This window comes from Glycine max, chromosome 4 (genome assembly GCF_000004515.6).
Source record: "Glycine max cultivar Williams 82 chromosome 4, Glycine_max_v4.0, whole genome shotgun sequence".
In the NCBI taxonomy this organism is placed as follows: domain Eukaryota; kingdom Viridiplantae; phylum Streptophyta; class Magnoliopsida; order Fabales; family Fabaceae; genus Glycine; species Glycine max.
Genome location: NC_016091.4, coordinates 10,826,300 through 10,846,303, shown reverse-complemented (window position 1 = coordinate 10,846,303; position 20,004 = coordinate 10,826,300). Strand labels below are relative to the sequence as shown.

Genomic DNA, 20,004 nt, shown 5'->3' with positions numbered 1-20,004 from the left:
ATACAATACCACGACCTCACACTCATGTTTCAAACATGTTTAACACAATTGCACTACAATTTAACACTGGTTCCTAACTAGGAACCTACACTTTCTCTTTAACACTGCGCATAAACACTGGTCGGGTTATTGTATAATTCATAGCTCACGATATAATTAATGTAACATCAAGTGTTAAACACATTCACTTATTTACAATCGAATATCATGTCCAAACTTTAACATCTCATAACATCACATCAACCATCTCATAACATTCCTAATAATATTCATAAGGTACAACATACACATGTTCATTAAATTTAACCATAATATTCTCAGACTCCAACACTTAATAATTTTTGGAATCATACTATAACACTCTACAATATTATTTACATAAATTATTAATATAAATAACAACCTCTATATATATATAAGCTAGCATACATCATATTGAATCACAAATTACAAAGTAAGCTTTTAATGCACAAATTCTAAATAATTATATGAACACTTTGGTCAATTTCAATTATGATATTAACTTTTTAAATTATATATAAAAACCTAAACAACAAGAAAAAGAGAAAATACAAAATCAATATCTCTCTCCAAATTTCTCCTTTATTTCATCAATTCATATTAATTAGAAAAAGTACTCGATTTATAGGGTTCACGCTCAACACAATAGCATATCAATTCCACAAGAATTGGTCTGTCAAACATATATAATTCACTGTAATAATTATAAGGATAAAATGAAAATTGCAAAAACACCCCAAAACTCATTCCAATTGATATCTCTAAGGATCCCTACACATGTTCTCACTAATTCCCAATTGTGAATAACTCATCCCTTACCTCTAAGCGGGCTCACGTGTCTTCAGCCAGCGATAGCATCATCTCTAACGGTTCCCTAAGATTCCTCAAGTTTTTCCTCCGACTACTCCGATAGAATTCTCGAACGTCAGAGAGACGAAGAAGAGATTGAAGCCTCCACTTGTACTGTCTTCATCCGATTCCTTTTTCTCCCACCACGAATATTATCTCACAAATCCCAACGGTGAGAGTGTGCAAAATTGAATTTCAGGCAACATATCCAAATTTCATGAAAATCCAACGGTTAACGAAACCGGGATCGTAGTTTTACCGAGACAGTTTTGGGTTTCTGCGGGAAAATAAAAAGCTACAATGCGAAGGGTTTTCCTCTAAGCTCAGACATGATTTTGCAATTCCCAACGGTGAGAATGCTCGAAATTGGGTTGCGAACGTGGTGCTCAAATTTCACGACGATCCAACGGTGAATGATTCCGAGATCATCGTTTTTCTGAGACAGGTTTTGTGGGCTGCGGGAAAAAGAAAGGGTTTTGAGAGGAAAAAGGGAAAAACGAAAATGAGAGGCAGAGGAGGCTGAGGAGTCCGTCTGAAAAACCTACCATGTTGCTATTTATAGCTAGGGGCATTTAAGATCTATTATTTACTCTATTTATTTATTTTTATTATTTTTACTAAAAATTCTTAAATTTATTTATGAAAAACCTAGCATATTTTTATGCAACTTCTTTCCTAATTTCCTATCTAAATTGTCTTACATAACAAAATATGAGTTGCATTAAGCCTTTATAATAGTGGTCCATTTACACATTATTTTGCTTTAAATAAAGGACAGGATTCCAGGACTTCACACCCCAAACTCTCATTGTATAAGTTTTGTGCAACTTGAGCTCCCATAGTCATAAGTTTAATTTTCCTATATCTTTCGTAAGCTCCTTCTTATCTCTTGATTGGAGTTATATTTGTTTTTTCTTCTAATTACTTCTTACTTTCACATATATCCTTTTTTATTGATAAAGACATTTAAAATCTTTTACATTCATTGAGAGGGGAAAGGTGGAAAACTTACATCAATGGTTGTCCGAACCCCTTTAGGAACTTCAATTCTATTGACAAAAGTAAGATCATATTTTTTTTTCTGATTTTGATGATTTTAAGGGGGGAAATTTGTGTCCATATTCATTATTCCAAGCTCATTTGTAAAAAAAAATTATTGTTGAGTCGCACGTATATTAACTTGTTTACGTGTATTCTTCTGTGCAAGATTAAAATCAACACCTATTTTCTAAGCAAAAAATTGTTAACAAAATTAAAATTTTCCCCTTGTATTAACACGAATGGGACATCCACCCTAATTTCAAGAAAATTAGAGCAACCGAAAAAATTTGTTTCATTCAAAAACATATGAATAAGGATCTCAATGTAATATCCATCTTCTTGTTTGTTTCATGGGATATTCCATGCTCAAACAGGAAAACAGTGTTTCACCATTTTCTCAATTTATTTGACACATGCATGCACACGCACCCACACATTATCATTAGCTAATTTGAGATTCACAGTCAAAATTGATTTTATCTTACAATAACCCAATATCTATAATGTTATTAAAATCCCATTTGACACCAAACAAAATATCAGTTCTGAACATTTTTTCGAAGACATTGTTCACCAAGTGAAGAAAGTAGATTGGGAGAAATTCACACACACCTATACTATTAATATAAGCTCATATTAAATTTTTTACTCCTTTCAATCGACGTTAAAATCCCATTTAAGAGAATAATATTTTTTATTACAAGTTATACTCTTATACGTAACGTGACTAAAGCTAGCATATTTTTATGCAACTTCTTTCCTAATTTCCTATCTAAATAATCTTACATGAACAAAATATGGGTTGCATTAAGCCTTTATAATAGTGGTCCTTTGACACATTATTTTGCTTTAAATAAAGGACAAGATTCAAGGACTTCACACCCCAAACTCTCATTGTATAAGTTTTGTGCAACTTGAGCTCCTATAGTCATAAGTTTAATTTTCCTATATCTTTCGTAAGCTCCTTCTTATCTCTTGATTGGAGTTATATTTTTTTTGTTTTTCTAATCATTTCTTACTTTCACATATATCCTTTTTTATTGATAAAGAAATCTAAAATCTTTTACATTCATTGAGAGGGGAAAGGTGGAAAACTTACATCAATGGTTGTCCGAACCTCTTTAGGAACTTCAATTCTATTGACAAAAGCAAGACCATTTTTTTTCTTATTTTGGTGATTTTCAGGGGGAAATTTGTGTCCATATTAATTATTACAAGCACATTTGTAAAAAAAATTTATTGTTGAGTCGCACATATATTAACTTGTTTACGTGTATTCTTGTGCGCAAGATTAAAATCAACACCTATTTTCTAAGCAAAAAATTGTTAACAAAATTAAAATTTTCCCCTTTGATTAACACGAATGGGACATCCACCCTAATTTCAAGAAAATTAGAGCAACCGAAAAAATTTGTTTCATTGAAAAACATATGAATAAGGATCTCAATCTAATATCCATCATCCTGTTTGTTTCATGGGATATTCCATGCTCAAACACAAAACAGTATTTCACCATTTTCTCAATTTATTTGACAAATGCATGCACGTGCACCCACACATTATCATTAGCTAAATTGAGATTCACAGTCATAATTAATTTTATCTTACAATAACCCAATATCTATAATGTTATTAAAATCACATTTGACACCAAGCAAAATATTAGTTCTGAACATTTTCTCGAAGACGTTGTCCACCAAGTGAAGAAAGTGGATTCGGAGAAATTCACACACACACACCCATAAAATTAATATAAGCTCATATTAATTTTTTAACTACTTGTCTCAATCCACGTTGACATCCCGTTTAAGATAATAATATTTTTTTATTAGAAGTTATACTCTTATAGGTAACGTGCTAAAGCAAGCATATTTTTATGCAACTTCTTTCCTAGTTTCCTATCTAAATAGTGTTACCTGAACAAAATATGATTTGGATTAAGCCTTTCTAATAGTGGTCCTTTTTCACGTTATTTTGTTTTAAATAAAGGACAGAATTCAGGGACTTCACACCCCAAACTCTCATTGCATAAGTTTTGTGCAGCTTGTGCTCCCATAGTCATGTTTAATTTTCCTATATCTTTCGTAAGTTGCTTCTTATCTTTTGATTGGAGTTATATTTGTTTATTCTTCTAATCACTTCTTACTTTCACATATATCCTTTTTTATTGATAAAGATATCTAAAATATTTTACTTTCATTGAGAGGGGAAGGTGAAAAAGTTACAGCAATGGTTGTCCCAACCTCTTGGGGAACTTCAATTCTATTAACAAAAGCAAAATTATTTTTTTTTTTCTGATTTTATTGATTTTCAGGGGGAAATTTGCGTCCATATTAATTATTCCTACCTTGTTATCAATAGTGAAATGTTTCCCCCCTTGAGAGACAAGATATGCTCAAAGGGGATCCCGCTGTCTTGTTATCATGTTATCAATTTTGATAAACACTTTTGAAAATATTTTTTATTCGCACATATATTAACTTTTTACATGTATTCTTAGGTGCAAGCTTAAAATCAACACATCTATTTTCTAAGCCAAAAATTCTTAGCAAAAGTAAATTTTTCCCCTTTGATTAACACGAATGGGACATCCACCCGAATTTCATGAAAATTAGAGCAAAAGAAAAAATTTGTTTCATTGAAAAACATATGAATAAGGATCTAAATGTGATATCCAGAATCTTGTTTGTTTTATGGGATATTCCATGCTCAAACAGGAAAACATTATTTCACCATTTTCTCAATTTATTTTTGACACACGCATGCACGCGCACACGCACATTATCATTAGCTTAATTGAGATTTACAGTCAAAATCAATTTTATCTTACAATAACCCAATATCTATAATGTAATTGAAATCACATTTAACAAAAAGCAAAATATTAGTTCTGAACATTTTCTCGAAGACATTGTCCACCAAGTGAAGAAAGTGGATTCGGAGAAATTCACACACACCCATAAAATTAATATAAGCTCGTATTAAATTTTTAACTACTTGTCTCAATCCACGTTGAAATCCCTTTTAAGAGAATAATATTTTTTATTACAAGTTATACTCTTATAGGTAACGTGACTAAAGCTAGCATATTTTTATGCAACTTCTTTCCCAATTTCATATCTAAATAATCTTACATGAACAAAATATGAGTTGGATTAAGCCTTTATACTAGTGGTCTTTTTTCGCATTATTTTGTTTTAAATAAAGGACAGGATTCAAGGAGTTCACACCCCAAACTCTCATTGTATAAGTTTTGTGCAGTTTAAGCTCCCATAGTCATAAGTTTAATTTTCCTATATCTTTCGTAAGCTCCTTCTTATCTCTTGATTGGAGTTATATTTGTTTGTTCTTCTAATCACTCCTTACTTTCACATATATCCTTTTTTATCAATAAAGACATAAAATCTTTTTCATTCATTGAGAGTGGAAAGGTGGAAAACTTACAGCAATGGTTGTCCCAACCTCTTTAGGAACTTCAATTATATTGACAAAAGCAAGATTATTATTTTTTTTCTGATTTTGTTGATTTTCGGGGGGGAAATCTCCGTCCATATTAATTATTATAAGCACATTTGTAAATTTATTTTATTGTTGAGTCGCACATATATTAACTTGTTTATGTGTATTCTTGTGTGCAAGGTTAAAATCAACACCTATTTTCTAAGTCAAAAATTCTTAACAAAAGTAAAATTTTCCCTTTGATTAACACGAATGGGACATCCGCCCTAATTTAAGGAAAATTAGAGCAACCGAAAAAATTTGTTTCAATGAAAAACATATGAATAAGGATCTAAATGTGATATCCATCTTCTAGTTTATTTTTTTGGGATATGACATGCTCAAAAAGGAAAACATTATTTCACCATTTTCTCAATTTATTTGACACACGCACGCACGTGCACACACATTATCACTAGTTAAACTGAGATTTATAGTCAAAATAAATTTTATCTTACAGTAACCCAATATCTATAATGTTATTAAAATCACATTTGACACCAAGCAAAATATTAGTTCTGAACATTTTCTCGAAGACATTGTCCACCAAGTGAAGAAAGTGAATTTGGAGTAATTCACACACAGACACCCATAAAATTAATATAAGTTCATATTATATTTTTAACTACTTGTCTCAATCCACGTTGAAATCCCATTTAAAGATAATGTGACTAAAGCTAGCATATTTTTATGCAACTTCTTTCCTAATTTCCTATCTAAATAGTCTTACATGAACAAAATATATGTTGTATTAAACCTTTATACTAGTGGTCTTTTTTCGCATTATTTTGTTTTAAATTAAGGATAGGATTCAAGGACTTCACACCCCAAACTCTCATTGTATAAGTTTTGTGCAGCTTGAGCTTCCATAGTCATAAGTTTAATTTTCCTATATCTTTCGTAAGCTCCTTCTTATCTCTTGATTGGAGTTATATTTGTTTGTTCTTCTAATCACTTCTTACTTTCACATATATATCTTTTTTTATTGATAAAGACATCTAAAATATTTCACTTTCATTGAGAGCAGAAAGGTGGAAATCTTACATCAATGGTTGTCCCAACCTTTTTACCAACTTCAATTCTATTGACAAAAGCAAGATTCACTACTAAAAAATATACATTTAGCATCGCCAGGTTAACATCGGTTTCCGGAAAAAGTGATGTTAAGAAAAGCGCGGTGGCATACTTGTAATTAAGATTAGTTTATTAACATCGGTTTTATAGAAAACCGATGTTAACATGTAACTGTTAACATCGGTTTTGTAAAAAACCAATGTTAACACAAATGCGGTGGCAATGTTAACATCGGTTATTTAAAAAACCGATATTAACATTAATATGTTCACATCGGATTGGTTTTTTAAAACACCGATGTTGACATGAACTAGTTAACATCAGTTATGTTTAAAAAATCGATGTTGTCCCTATCATAAGTACTAAGACACCGAAAATCCATTTTCCCTCCACGCATTCAATAACCAAAACTCTTTCTCCATTTCTTCCTCATTGCTTAGGTTCTCTGGTCATAAATCATGTTTTGATTTCCCCCATTATAGAGTGTGAGTGAGCACCCTGCTTCGCTTTGAGTGGCGTCTACTTCTTCCTTTGTTTGAATGGTTTTTGTAACATCCAATTTTTTCGTAAATAAATTTAAAAAGCTTTTTAGTAAAAATAAATAAATAAATAAATATAGAGCAAATAATAGGCTGAGTACCCTAGGTATAAATAGCTATGTTAAGTCAGGTGCCTCCTCTTCGCCTCATTTTCGTTTTCTCTTTTCTCCTCTCAAAACCCTCTCTTTTTCCCGCAGACCACCAAATCTGTCTCAGAAAAATGGCGATCTCGGATTCATTCACCGTTGGATCGTTGTGAAATTTAAGCACCAAGTTTGCAACCAAATTACGAGCATTCTCACCGTTTACAATTTTGATATCATGTTTGAATTGAGAGAAATACCTTTCACATTGTATCTTTTTCCTTTCCTGTAGAAACCCAAAATTGTCTCAGTAAAACTAAGATCCTGATTTCGTTAACCGTTGGATTTTTATGAAATTTTGATATGTGGTTTGCGATTCAGTTCCTCACACCTTTACCGTTGGGATTTGCGAGATAATGTTCACAGAGAGAGAAAAAGGAATCTCACGAAGATAGTATAAGTGGAGGCTTTAATCCCTTTTTTGTCTCTCTAACGTTTGGGAACTCTGTTGGAGCAGTCAGAGGAAAAAACTGGAGGAATCTCAGAGAACCGCTAGAGATGCTGCTATCGCTGTCTGGAAACATGTGAGTCCGCTTAGAGGTAAGGGATGAATTATTCACAATTGGGGATTAGTGAGAATATGCGTACGGATCCTCAGAGGGTTAAATTGTGATTTATTTTTGAGATGTTTTATTATATTGAAATTCTTCTTGTATGATTATCTGAAATTATGTGAGGGATTTTTACTCCCCGTGGATTGAGACATATTCTTGTATAATTTGTTTGTGCTTTGAATAATATTAGTGTAATAAATAGTTATATTAGAATTATGAAATTATGATTGGAATTGTACATAAGTGATAAATCGAATATATGATGAATTGTAGAATAACATATTACTTTGATATTATAATATTGTTATGGAGATTGAATATAAGTGTAAAGTTGAATGTGTTAAATTATGAGATACACGTAAATATAGGATGGTTGATTGTGACATTAATTGTGTTATGAGCTGTGAATTATACAATAACCCGACCAGTGTTTATATTGAGAAAAATATTTATGTGCAATGTTAAAGAAAAAGTGTAGGTTCCTAGTTAGGAACCAATGTTAAATTGTAGCGCAATATGTTGTATGTGTTTAAAAAATGATTGTGAGGTCGTCTATATTGTATAATTCATGAGCAGTGTCTATAAATGAAATATGTGATGAGTTGTGGAATGACATGTTATTTTGAAATCACAGTATTGTTATTGAGATTGAGTAAAAGTGTAAAGTAGAACATGTGTTGAATTGTGAGATACGTGAAAACATGTGATGATGGATTGTGATATTATGAGATGTGAAATTGTGAATGACATTATTTTTGTGTTGTACGCTATGAATTGTACAATAACCCGACCAGTGTTATCCTGAGAAAAGTATTAATGTGCAGTGTTAAAGAGAAAGTGTAGGTTTCCTATTTAGGAACCAGTGTTAAATTGTAGCGTAATATGTTGTATGTGTTTAAAACACGAGTGTGAGGTCGTGGGTATTGTATAATTCACAAGCAGTGTTTGTGTGTTAAAATGATTTTAGGGGTTGGACCTGAATCAGGAGGGAGAGGCCCTGACAAACTCTTCGGAGTGTAGGCCTTGGGGGTCACCGGGTTTGAGTGCTCCTTTAAGCCTATGCTATATGGTTGGAGCATTCTCACAAAACATCGTGACCCTGACTGGTCTCCCTATGATCTTACTTAGTGAGAGTGACCTGACAAACCCATTGTGTGGTGTGTCTTGTTATGTACTCGTAAGTGCCCCAAGGTGGTTTTTCACTAACATGGTACCACATTGCATATAGGCTTGAGTCTTAGCATAACTATCTCATGCGCTTGCTAATTGTTTATTATGAAATTGATGTGTTATTATATCTTGATTAGAGTGTGTGATTCTTGTGTAATGTGATTGATGATTGAAAACTGTGATTGATGGATGAAAAGTGAACTTTGAATGACAAAGTGGTGGAATTACGTGAGTTACGTGTAAGTAAGTTTTATTTGGTTTATATGATATGTATATCTAGTTGTCTTGCTTCTCTATTAGTTAGGAATGTGATAACTCACTCTCTGTGTGTTGTTTGTGTTTGGATCTTGTGATGATCTTGAACTTTGTGTTCGGTGGAGCAGATGACTAGGTGAATTGCTTTAAGGAACCTTGTGCTGAAGGACGTCGAGACACAACGCTCTGATAGGATGTGACATTGGGGTATAGGTTTTTATATTAATTGTATGAAGTCTTAGACGACCTTGTTTGAGCCGAGATGACTTTATTATTTATTTGGACAAGTTTGAATATGATGTAGAAGAAAGTGAATGTGAGCCTTTTATCCCTTTGAAAGGCTTGTATTTAAAAATATTTTAAAAAATACTTTTAATTAATATTAGAATTTTTATTCCTTTGTTAGTATATATGTGAGGGGTAGATGGTGTCATGGTTTTCATTGCAAGCTGCCTTTCTGATTTTTGCTACAAATTTTAAGCTAAAATAGCATCTTAATTGTTTGTCTTCGAGTTTCATTTTTTCACCCTCATGGGTATTCAATGCTTTTTGTGGCTTTGTGTTTACAGTGACCCTGCAGCTCACCTATCAGTGAAGTTTCCATCAAAGGTAAGTACCACTGTCCCTGAAACATTTTTTTTTTGTTCCATGATAGAAAAATGGTTGAACCCAGCATTTAGTAATTCATATGGTACCGTTGTCCGCCTATTTTTGTGCCTGTGTTTGCCTTGTTGAATTTAGTTATCAATTTAGTTCAATTCCAAATAGTTTTTAGAACTAACCTAGGTTAGGTATGTTGGGTCTTTAAAATTAGTTTCCAGGATATAATAGTGAAACAATTTCGATCTGGTCTATGCTGGATGCTTACACATTTGACTAACTCAAAGCAACTCTCAGTCAATATTTGTCATAAGTTTGTCTTTGACACTGCAGGTTACCTAAAATTTATAGAGAAAACAAATTAGAAGGAGTAGAATAAATTGAAAATAGATTTCGGCGTAATTTGTGGCATATAAATGGGTAAATCTAGTAGGAAAAAAATTTTACTGTTGAAAATAAGAGACCTAGAACTTAAAAGCATTATCATCATATCTTACAAAGTTGCTTCCATTTGGAATTTTTGTGAGTAGAACACTAAGGTTTTTGAAGTCTGATCCTTTTGTCTGAGTAAATTGAAGAAAGCATAGCTAAAACCTTTCTGAACTAGTCCATATAGATCGAAATTTCTATTTCAATTACTTTGGGAAAACTTCATTTTAGTGTATATACACACACAAGCTACTCCAATTCCCCTGTGTACCTCTAGCTAGTGACTGTTCTCTTTCTCAACTTCTTCAAGTAGTACTTGTTTCTCTGCTTCAGTTAGGGACTCTAACCGCTTCTACAGATTGAATAGAGGCAATATTATTCAACAGCATGGTATACTCACAAACAATGTGAACACACAACAAGCTGCAGACAATTTTCAAGCTTCAACCATATGTTTAGAATGACTTTTTTTACCACACTACATTAGTCTCTCAAGCTCACTAGAAAAAAGGAAAGTAAAAGTAAAAGCTCAGTAGCTGAATTACTATCCCTCTGTTAGGTTCCTAATGAATTGAACACTAGCAGATGTTGTTACTGTGTCAGCAAATTCGTTCTCGGCAATTGTTGTTTCTTCTCTTAATCTATGCTCTATCACCTTTTCCCATAGCTTCATAGTGTGACTCATAAGTTTGATATCTTTGTAGTTAGCACAATTTTGGATATCTCCTTGTTATTAAAAATTGGTACCAAAGTACTCTTCCTCCACTCATCTGGCATCTTCATAAATAAGCAAAAATAAAATTGCCTTGTAAAAAAAAATATCTCAAACCTTCAAGTTATTATTTTATATCCAAATATTAGGGATTTATGATGGATTTGAGGTTGATAGTTTTATAAGTTTAAAAGTTACAAATTTATATAAAAAATTGATATAATTTGAAGGATTTTATGGTTGGAACTGAAAATTTTGAGAATTTTCTATTTTATATGAAATTTGATGCTTTGAATAATGAGTTTTGAGTAGAAGATGATTTAAAACAATTTAACTGATTTAATTTGAGAAGTTTTGAAGTAAAAAAATGAGAATTTGATGGTCTTCTGGCCCAAGAGGTTCCTCTTTCAAGAAAGCTTCAAGGCACTTGTAAATAGAAACTGATTCTTGCATTCTCTTGGGAAATAGCTAGGGCTTGAATCAAGCAGGTATGTATCATACATTTTAAGCAAGAGAACTACCAGAGGCAGCTATCCAGACGATATTGTGACTTGTGGTAATGGTTTATTCACTATTATCTTGGCCCTCTCTAATCCTTGTAAGTAGAATTCAAAGTCAGTTGAAGAATGAATGTCATCCTCTGTTCCACTGTTTGAGTTTGCATCATTCCCCATTGCTGCAGAGTTAGTAGCATCACCCAATTCATCATCTTCACTTACTCTTTTATTAACACCATCATTTTTATCAAAGACAAATCCAACAACCCCAACCACAACACCAACATCATCAGGTGGTCAATGGTGTGTTGCTAACCAGGGAGCTTCATGTAGAAGCAAGCTTCATGATGAATCAAGATTGATTCAAAGAGTTTTGATGATAACAAAGATGATGACAAAAAGCAAAGCTCAAAAGTCAAGAACACTTCATGATAACAAAGATGATGATCTCAAGAATCAAAGAATGAGTTCAAGATTGAATCAAGAACACTTCAAGGTTCAAGAGGAAATTTGATTTCAAGAATCAAGAATCAAGAATCAAGTTTCAAGATTCAAGTTCCAAGAATCAAGATCAAGATTCAAGACTAAAGATTCAAGAATCGAGAGAAGACTGATCGAGGCCGTACCCGAATCAAATAAACATGAAAATGCAGTAACTAGGAAGTGATCCTAGGTCGTTTCCCAACGAGCAGTGACAAACCAAATGTTCATAATATACTTGCAGTAACAGTAACGATTGGGGGGGGGTTGGTTGTTTGGTAATTAAAGAGCAAAACAAGTAAACTGGAATACGAAAATACTAATATTAAAAACGGGTTGTTTCCTCTGATTCAGAAGCCATTCTCTTATCTTGGGTTATGGAAAATTCATCCCTAACAGTCAACCACTTAATCCAACCCTGTTTCAATTTACTAAGCGAAAATCAACTTAGGGTTTTCAATACTTGATTAGGCACCACATACACCAGTTAGCCCTTCGTCCATTAAGCATGAACGCAAGTTAGGCTCAGAGGCAATTAATCGAACACGAAGCGTGCACTGATTAATATTCACGAAATTGGGATAACTGGTGAAGGGAAAACTGCCGGGAACTCACATTACAAGCGAAACCTCAAAGAGAGTTGGGCTTCGTCATCAAAAGGAAACAACACCAGAAAATTTAGCCTTCCATGGATTCAAACAGAAAACGCAAATGAAACATGAAACAGAAACATAAATGAACAGAAACGTAAATGAACAGAAACGTAAATGAAAGTAGAAGAAGAAGCACGAATGAACTCGTAATTAGAAGCAGAAAACGAAAATTTGCATTAAGAACGATAATTGTAACAAGGGAACAGAAAAACGTGAAAACCTAAAACCAAAGCTCTGAATAATGAAAATAGCAGAATAGAATGCCTTGCACGAATCCCAAGGTAGCTATTTAAAAAGAGTCACTCAAAGTCACTGGGCCCTATTACAATACTCTGGCCCAAAATGAAATAAACACTGAACAACATAAAATAAAATTGCGAAATTTCCTAATTAGAAATTAACTAAGGTAAGCGCTGCTTTATTTGCCCTCTTCAAGTCCACAACTAAAATCCGGATTAAGCCCAATGTTTCATTAATTCCTGAAATTAGATTAAAAACATCAAATTAGCTAAATGAGCCCAAATAATAAAACTGCCTAATTAATTGACAATTAAGACCAATCAATAATTAAAATGGTGCAAAAAGGGTTTAGAAAATAGAAGAAAATGATGGCACATCAAAACCCCCCATACTTAGCCTTTTGCACTCCTGGGCAAAATGAAACAAAGAACAAAATCCAAGGATATCAAAGAGAGACAAACAAACACATTCATATATTTCTCAATGAACATCAAGGAATGAAAGGAATGGGTAACATCTAACATAAGGAGATCCAAAAAGTCAAGGCATTCATGAAAATCATCCAAGCAACCCAATCATGGCAAAATAGTTAATCAGCTCAAGAATTAAAAGTGATAAAGCCTCACAAGATATACACTCTATCTCTCAAGTGTCTAGGCTACTATTTACCCTCAAAGCACCCATGAAAGCAAACACCACATAGACTTGGCAAGATTCTAAAATTTACAATCAACCCACAAACACAAGCACATGAGGATCAAAAGGTCTTTTAAGGTTGTAATGGGGCCAAGGACAAGGTATGGAGAAATATGGAATAAGTGGCTAAATCCCAAAGGAATAGAGGAGCAAAGGGGAATAAGTGCATATTAAGAAAAAAAAAAGAAAATAAAAAGAAGTAAAGATAAAAATTAAACATGAAGAGTAGAACCAAGAGTTTCATCATTCTTGTGCCATTTAAGATCTTATTCACTCAACTTTATTGCTTTTCTTTTTCTTTTTTCGATTTTTTTTTACTCTATAGCCTTTGAGAAACAACATTTCATTCAGCATGTCCAACATTTAACCAATATACAATGTACATCAAGTATGGCCCAAAATACATCATGAAGCATAGCCAACAAAACAAGTTGTCCAATGAAACAAAAACCCCCCACACTTATTCCCAAAACAATTCCAAAGCTCCAAAATTCCTTAAGGATATGGTGATATCATGGTTTTTCACTTAAGGCTTGTAGTGAGCTTCAAAACAAGGAAAGGGAAACAAGGCTCAAAAGGGCTATCAAAGGAATTAATTCAAGGTAAGTCCATTTGGCTAGAAGCTTATAAGAACAAAATTGCCTCAATCATTTCCAAATATGCATGTGAATTAGGTCGCATCAACAAGAATCAAGCCAAGGCTATTGTGCAAGCAATCAATGGGGGCAAAACACACCAAATGATTATGATGATGGATGGCTCAAATTCTCACAAAGGTAAAATCATCACTTTCAAATTGAGCTTTCAAAACTATCATGACATGTAGAGAAGAATCAAGGATTTCAAGTCACAAAATGTCAAGAACTTTTATTTTCAAAACAATTACCCATTTCTTGAACATATCCTATAATTCAAAGAAAAACATGCAAATTCGTACGTGCACACAAAATTGACCCAAAATATTAAACTGAAAATCCGACGAAACTAACAACATTAACAAATTAACACAACTAACAAATTAACAAAACCAACAAAACTAGCAAAACCAAAGAACACTCCCCCCATACTTAAACAACACATTGTCCTCAATGTAGCACAATTAAAAGATTAAAAACAATTAAATCATCAAAGAGAATCGGACAAGTGTAATAAAAGCAAAGAAGGAGATAGGAAAAGAAAAACTCCCTAAGTCATGGTGGAGGAAGAGTAGGGTGGAGTAAGGAAGTCTCTTCCACCACTACGTCCACTAAAGAAGGGTTCGTGAGGAATGGCTTAAGTCGATGTCCGTTGACCTTGAAGCTCTTGTTTGTGGAGTCGCTTTTGATCTCAACTGTACCATAAGGAAATAAATTAGTAACAACAAAAGGACCAATCCACTTAGACCTCAACTTACCACTCATGAGTCCAAGCCTAGAATTATACAATAACACTTTTTGCCCAACCACGAAGTCTTTTTTAACTATCATACTATCATGGAACTTCTTGGTCTTTTCTTTGTAGAACTTGGCATTCTCGTAGGCTTCTAGGCGGATTTCATCTAACTCACTCAGTTGCAACTTCCTTTCCTCGCCAGCTTGATCCATAGAGAAGTTGCAAGTCTTCACTGCCCAGTATGCTTTGTGCTCAATTTCCACTGGAAGATGACATGCCTTTCCAAAGACAACCCGATAAGGAGACATTCCTATGGGTGCTTTGTAGGCAGTCCGATGTGCCCAGAGAGCATCATCAAGCCTGGTACTCCAATCTTTCCTGCTTGGCTGCACAATCTTCTCTAGAATTCTCTTGATTTCCCTGTTAGAAATTTCTGCCTGTCCATTAGTCTGGGGGTGGTATGGTGTGGATACCCTGTGTACCACCCCGTACTTTTTAAGCAGGGCATGCATTGTCCTGTTGCAAAAATGGGTTCCTTGATCACTAACAATTGCTTTAGGTACTCCAAACCTGCAAAACAGATTAGACCTGACAAAGTCTGCGACAACTTTAGCATCATTAGTTCTAGTGGGCTTGGCTTCCACCCATTTTGAAACATAGTCAACTGCAAGGAGAATGTAAACATAACCAAAAGAGACAGGAAAAGGACCCATGAAATCTATACCCCAGACATCAAACACCTCACAGAATAGCATAGGTTGCTGAGGCATTTGTTGTCGCCATGTAAGTGTATTTCCTGCTCTCTAACACTGCTCACAAGTGCTGCAGATCTTCCACGCATCTTTAAAGATGGTGGGCCAATAAAAATCACAATCAAGCACTTTGCGAGCTGTCCTTTGAACACCCAGATGACCTCCCGGTGCGGAAGAATGACAGAACTGCAGGACTGAGTCAGTCTCATGATCTGGAATGCACCGTCTAATGACCTGATCACTGCACAATTTCCACAAGTAGGGGTCGTCCCAAATAAAATGCTTAGCATCACTTTTAATTTTATCTTTTTGGGCTTTAGATGCTAAGGGAGGAAAAACAGAAGCAACTAAATAATTGACAATATTAGCAAACCAGGGAGTAGAAAGAGAGTCAGAAATACTATACAGTATATACAAATGATCATCCGGGAAATCATCCCGAATAGGTGAATCTGCATCAGATACACGTTCGATCCGACTCAAATGATCAGCAACTAGATTTTGTGCTCCGCTCCTATCACGGATCTCCAAGTCAAACTCTTGGAGCCAGAGCATCCATCGGATCAACCTAGGCTTAGAATCAGCCTTCTTCAACAAGTACTTTAGAGCTGCATGGTCAGTATAAACAATAATGCGAGTACCAAGCAAATAAGATCGAAATTTTTCAAGAGCAAAAACTATGGCTAGAAGCTCTTTCTCAGTAGTAGTATAATTTGCTTGGGCAGCATCTAAAGTCCTAGAAGCATAATATATCACCCTGGGCAATTTATCAATTTTCTGAGCAAGGACAGCCCCCAATGCATAATTTGATACATCACACGTAACCTCAAAAGGGGCTGTCCAGTCGGGTGCCTGGATGATGGGGGTGGTAGTCAGCGCTCTTTTGAGGCAATCAAAAGCCTCTTTGCATCTGTCATTAAAGTCAAACTCCACCTCCTTTTGCAACAAGTTGGACAATGGAAGGGCTATTTTGCTAAAATCCCTTATAAAGCGCCTGTAGAATCCTGCATGACCAAGAAAAGATCGCACCTCTCGCACACAAGAGGGGTAAGGCAATTGTGAAATAACAGAAATTTTTGCAGGATCTACTTCAATACCCTTATTGGAAATAATGTGGCCTAAAACTATACCTTGCTCAACCATAAAATGACATTTTTCAAAATTTAGAACAAGGTTAGTTTCAATGCATCTATTCAAAACTTTTTCCAAACTATTCAAACAACCATCAAAAGAGGATCCATATACAGTGAAATCATCCATAAACACCTCTATGCAATTTTCTAAAAAATCACTGAAAATACTAATCATGCACCGTTGGAAGGTACCAGGGGCATTGCACAGGCCGAAAGGCATCCTCCTATAAGCAAAAGTGCCGAAGGGGCAGGTGAATGTGGTCTTTTCCTGATCCTCAGGAGCAATAGTAATTTGCATATAACCAGAAAAACCATCAAGGAAACAGTAGTGGGATTTACCTGCCAGGCGTTCAAGCATCTGGTCAATGAATGGCAGGGGAAAATGGTCCTTTTTGGTAACCTGGTTCAGCCTCCTATAGTCAATGCAGACTCTCCAACTGTTCTGCACCCGAGTAGGAATCAGCTCCTCCTTCTCATTTCTGATCACTGTGAGGCCAGTCTTCTTCGGGACTACCTGGACGGGACTCACCCATTGGCTATCGGAGATAGGATAAATGATTCCAGCTTGCAAAAGCTTGGTTATCTCCTTCTTCACTACATCAAGAATCACCGGGTTGAGTCTTCTTTGTGGTTGTCTTACTGGTTTAGCTCCATCCTCTAAATTTATTCGATGCATACATGTGGATGGGCTAATACCAGGAATGTCCGCCAGGGTCCAGCCTATAGCCTTCTTATGCTTCTTGAGAACTGACAACAACTTCTCCTCTTTCTCATCAGCAAGGGAGGCAGATATAATCACTGGAAAACTCTTGCTATCATCCAAGTAAGCGTATTTTAAATTTGATGACAGAGGCTTCAATTCTGGTGTGGTCGGCTGGACAGTGGTAGAAGGGGATGGTTTCTCAGCCTTTACCCCATAAAGAAAGTCAGAGGTATGTGTACTTCCTGAAACATGGTTAGTCCTATCTGACTCTATAAAATCAATCTCAAGAGGTAAAACACCACCACCAGGCATGCAATCAATATCACTCTCAGATTCACTCTCAGCATCAAATTCAGACATATGATCAAGTACAATTTCAGACTCAATGCATGAAGAGTGAGAGGCATGCAGATTAGAATAAAGATCAGTCATGTATTCATCAACAACATGGTCAATTATTTCAGCACGAAATACAGAAAGATCTTCAGATGGGTATTTCATAACATCCAGAATATTAAAATGAACAGTTATATCACCAAACTCCATGGACAGTGTGCCTGCATAAACATCTATCTTCGTTCTAGCAGTTTTCATAAAGGGTCTGCCTAGAATGATGGGAACTGATCCTTGAGAAAATCCATCTTCCATATTCAAAATATAAAAATCAACAGGGAAAATCAGTTCACCAACTCTAACTAAGACATCTTCTATGAAACCAACAGGGTAGGCAACACTTCTATTAGCTAAATGAATTACCACATCAGTTGACTGCAAGGGGCCTAGAGATAGAGAATTAAAAATAGACAGAGGCATAACACTAACAGAAGCTCCTAAATCTAGCATGGCATTGTCAAACTTACTATGCCCTATGATACAAGGTATGCTGAATGTACCTGGATCTTTGCATTTTTCAGGAATTTGAGGAACAAATTTACCAATCAATGCGGAGACATTTCTGCCCATGCTAATCCGTTCACTTCCTTTAAGCTTCCACTTATTAGTGCACAACTCCTTCAAGAATTTGGCATATCTTGGAATTTGCTTTATTGCATCCAACAGAGGTATGTTTACCTCTACCTTTCTAAACGTTTCCAAGATCTCTTTCTCTGCCTCTTCCATTTTTTTGTTGGAAACTGCTCTTGGAGGGAATGGAAGAGGGGGAATGTGCTGCTTCTGCAAATCAGAATTACCTGTGGAAGAAGATTCACCTGCACAAAAATTGTTAGGTAAATTTTTGTCATCACCTTTTTCTAGAATAGAGTGAAGTTTGGTAGGTTCATTTGCAGATGAGGAAGGTGCTACGGGTTGAGGTCCTTGACATTGCTTTCCCGACCTCAATGAAATGGCACTGATATTTTGGGATTTTGGACAGCTTGAGAAGGCAGCTTGTCAGAATTCTGGGACTGTTGTTGATTCAATTGGGTAGCCAATTGTCCCATCTGATTGGTTAAGCTCTGAATGGAGGCTCTGGTCTCTTGCTGAAACTGCATGTTCTGCATAGTCATTTGCCTCACAAGTTCTTCGAGGGAAGGTTGTGGAGGGGCCTCAACTGTTGGCTATTTCTGGGGTTGTTGCTGTTGTTGGATTGGTGGAGGCATGTATGGTCTGCTTGGGCCAGCAGCATTTTGGAAGGAAGGAGCAGGCTGCTGTTGTTGTTGTTGCTGAGGGCTGGACCATCTGAGGTTAGGGTGATTCCTTCATCCAGGGTTGTATCTGTTGCTGGAGAGGTCATAATTGCTCTGCTGTGGTTGATTTTGCTGCTGAGGTTGAGGAGGTCTATTGTAAATATTTGCAGCATAAGCTTCAGGCTGCTCAATTGCTCCAGGTTGCTGCATGGAAGGGCAAAGGTCTGTATGGTGGTCAGCAGAGGAGCACAAACCACAGACCCTTGCGACAGGTACATATTTCTGATTCAAGGCCAGCTGGGTTACCAAGTTAACCAATGCATCCAGTTTGCCTTCAAGCTTCTTAGTTTCAGATGATGCAGATGGGTTTGTAGCTACCTCATGCACTCCTCTAATGACTATGGCATCATTTCTGGCACTAAACTGCTGGGAGTTGGAGGCCATCTTCTCAATTAAATTTCTGGCTTCAGCAGGAGTCATGTCTCCAAGGGCTCCACCACTGGCAGCATCTATCATACTTCTCTCTATATTACTGAGTCCTTCATAGAAATATTGGAGAAGACGCTGTTCTGAAATCTGATGGTGGGGGCAACTGGCACATAGTTTCTTAAATCTCTCCCAGTACTCATACAGGCTCTCTCCACTGAGTTGTCTAATACCTGAGATATCCTTCCTGATGGCTGTGGTCCTGGAAGCAGGGAAAAATTTCTCTAAGAATACTCTCTTAAGGTCATCCCAGCTCGTGATGGACCTTGGAGCAAGGTAATACAGCCAGTCCTTTGCCACTCCCTCTAATGAATGAGGAAAAGCCTTCAGAAATATGTGATCCTCTTGGACATCTGGGGGTTTCATGGTGGAGCAGACAATGTGAAATTCTTTCAAATGTTTGTGCGGGTCTTCACCTGCAAGGCCATGAAACTTTGGAAGCAAATGAATCAGTCCAGTTTTAAGAACATATGGGACATCCTC

At 35.5% G+C, this 20,004-nt stretch overlaps 1 non-coding gene across 1 annotated transcript; it reads left to right on the top strand.

The window, feature by feature from the left end:
* Positions 1-19,609: 19,609 nt before the first annotated feature.
* Positions 19,610-19,716, top strand: LOC113001506 (small nucleolar RNA R71). The gene has a single exon (XR_003266901.1). It is a non-coding gene; the product is annotated as a small nucleolar RNA R71 (small nucleolar RNA).
* The last annotated feature ends 288 nt before the right edge of the window (positions 19,717-20,004 follow it).